Raw genomic sequence first — 3,038 nt, 5'->3', positions numbered from 1 at the left:
CTACCACAAATACGGACGAGATCAACCAAGAAATCAGGTTTGAGTTCTGGCTGGGCGACACCATACACCGCCACCAATGCCCAATTAAACCCATCGGCCTTTGATCTCACCCGAAATTTTACCGCAAAGTCCCCCATGACCACACTCCGAACTTCCAACGAATCACACCTAACTCCAAATAAGATCCCATCGGACCTTCCTCTTGGAGGTAGACAATGCCAGTCGAAGTCGACACCCCCAGAAAGAGTGCTAAGGAATGGGGGGTGAAGTTGTCCCTTCCAGTTTTGGAAAGGGCGATAAAGTTCAGCTTGTGTTCAGTAGACGCATCGGCTAGAAACCTCCTTTTAGCCAAGTCTTCAAGACCTCTATTATTCCAAAAAAAATCCTCTCATATTTCATCATGAAATTTTTTAGAGGTATGGATCCTAGAACTTCTACGTACAGCCGAAACTGGATAAACCTTCTGTTTCCACTTCCGCTTAGGCTTATTTTGGTATGTCAGACGATCCTCACAACCGGCCTCCGTGGACCTAACCTCTGGAACATCAACATGGATCGAGTCCCTAGGGGAACTAAAATCCTCATCTTCCTCTGTCTCAGGAAGTGTAGGACCAAGATCCGCACAAAAACTATCAAGAACCCTGACTCCCAACGCGTCTATGTCGGAATCGTTCACGGGTTTAACAGCAGCTAGATTACGAATCATTTCCAAAGCGCGCTCCACTTCTAGATCGAGGATATCATTAACTGATCTAGTGATTTCATTACCATTACTACCTAGTGAGACCCCTAAGATTTTCATTGTGAACAATCTCATCATTGGAAAAATGTAAAATTGAATTAGACATATTGACTGACATACCAGTAGTGACCTCAACGTCACGAAGCTTGGCCGCCCGCATAGCGGACTTCAGCTGCATGTCATCAACATCCGGCTGCTCCTGAAGACGACTTCTCATCCATCGTCCTTCAGAAACAGGATCCAAGATCCCTCCAAACGCAATGATCTCCTCCCGCGTGGGCCCGTTTGAGGTGGGGCCTCTTGCCCAACCCCCAATAGAGCTCGACTGAACTGGAACCGCCGAACAACCTCCTAGAGCCGTGGAAGCCTCCCGCGGTATCGATCGGTGGCCGGACCCCAGAGACGCCATCGGAACCACACCAACCGCTGGCGCCAAGGGAGAGGAAGGGGTGAAGGCCGCCTGCCCACGCCCCCTCCCGGCCTGGTCCCATAGGCTGAGTGAGGCGATGTCACCATCGGACACGCCACTCGGGGCGAAGCAGATGCCGCCAGGGGAGAAGTGGGGACGAAGAACTCCTGCCCATGTCCCCCTTCCGGTCCTGCCGCTGTCGGCGTTCTGGGAACGGGGGTCCCCAGACTTGCCTGCCTGCGGCCTGCGGCGTGGCTCAAGCAGGGGCCTAGCGCGGCCTATCTTCATCAGCTCAAGCTCAAAGACCCTCGCGAGGGACCAAGCCTAACGGGGCGGACGACAGGAAGCTTCCTCAGAGGCAGCCTCATCAGGCAGGCTCGCGAGGAGGCGGAGAGATCAAGGCAGGGGTACCTCGCAAGGAATCCGTGACGCAAGCCATGACGATCGAGACCAGGCGGGCGCCAGGCGGGCGCCGGCCTGCGCAGTGTCCTTGTTTCCCCTTTGGTGCAAAGGAGGCAAGCACAGGCCAAGGCATCAGGCAAAGGTTACCATTCCGGTGCAACGAGACCAAGACCAGCCGGACGGCAGGACGGAGGTCACCGTGGAGCCCAAGACGGCGTCATCGCCAGTGCTTTTGGCAGCTGAAGACCACCTTTGGTCAGGATAACTTGTACTAGATGTTCCCCTTCGAAATGGCCAATTGTTGGCGCCCTTCTCGCTCATTATTTGGGGAGAGACCCATGGCCTCTATAAATAGAGCTAGCCACCACAGAGTAGGGAGAGACCCCCCGGAGAGATCTGGTAGAACCCCAGCAGAGAGAGAGAGAGAGGCGACTGAACTCACCCTAACAGTTCATCGCACCAGCTCAAGAACACCTCTCGCGAGGCTGTTCTTCCCTTGTACTGTCCATCATCAGCCCCAGAGGCAATCCACCACACCACACACTGGAGTAGGGTATTACACCACAACGGTGGCCCGAACCAGTATAAACATCGTGTCTCGTGTGTTGTTCATCATTTTCATCTTAGTTCGCACGAGAGGATCGGACGTAGATCGGTAGGGAAGAGATCTCCGCGCGCACCCTAGTGTTCGAACCTCAAGGGTCTGCCGGAACCCGAAACCCGACATTTGGCGCGCCAGGTAGGGATGCGCCAGAGTCCTCCTTCCTCTGCGTCGCGTTCCGCCGCTTCTCCACCCAGATGTCAAGCAACCCGGCTGCCAACCGCTGGGCGGTGTGGCCCGCCCACGCCGAGTCGCCGTCTCAGGGCGACCTCAACCTTGCGCCTCAGGCAGCTCGTGCTCCGCAGGGCGCTGTGGGGCGCGGGCGACGCGGCCAGACGCCGCCTGCCCTCACGCCACGGCAGGTGCGGGCCGCAGCAAGGGCCTCGAACCACACCGCTGCCACGGCGCCATACACCCGACGGGAGCAGGCGAACTCCAGGGCCGCGCTCATGGTGGCCCGAGAGCTACTACGGTGCCGCTTGCTGGAAGGCGGCCGCGACGTGTTGTTGGAGCGAGTGGCCGAGCTCCTGGACGCCGCCGCCTCGGGAGCGCCCCCCTTCTGCATCCAGCTGCTGCCCCAGATCCAGGACAGGTCGCACGGCGGCATTATGCGCGCCCGACGCGATTTCAGGCGGGCCCCAGGGCCGGTCCAGTGCCAACACCTCCGCCGGCACCGGGCGGCAGATCGCGTCGGCCCTTCCCCAGGCCAATGAAGGGATGCGTGCCGCGGCCTTTGGCCTCGGCGGACCACCGCGTCATCACATACAAGGCGACGCCCCAAGCCAGACTGCGTGGCATGTGGGGCGCTACAGCGAGGTCCACGAGGTGGTCGCCCTGGAGGCCTATGTACCCCGCATGGTGGATTAAGGGCGCGAGCTGGAAGA

At 58.2% G+C, this 3,038-nt stretch overlaps 1 pseudogene; it reads right to left on the bottom strand.

Annotated features, from left to right (window-relative positions):
- Positions 1-388: 388 nt before the first annotated feature.
- On the bottom strand, positions 389-1,151 carry LOC147976526 (uncharacterized; annotated as a pseudogene).
- Between the last annotated feature and the right edge of the window lie 1,887 nt (positions 1,152-3,038).

Source organism: Triticum urartu, chromosome 4A (assembly GCF_056163025.1).
Source record: "Triticum urartu cultivar PI428250 chromosome 4A, HENAU_Tu73, whole genome shotgun sequence".
Taxonomy (NCBI): Eukaryota; Viridiplantae; Streptophyta; class Magnoliopsida; order Poales; family Poaceae; genus Triticum; species Triticum urartu.
This window is presented reverse-complemented; position numbering and strand designations above follow the sequence as displayed.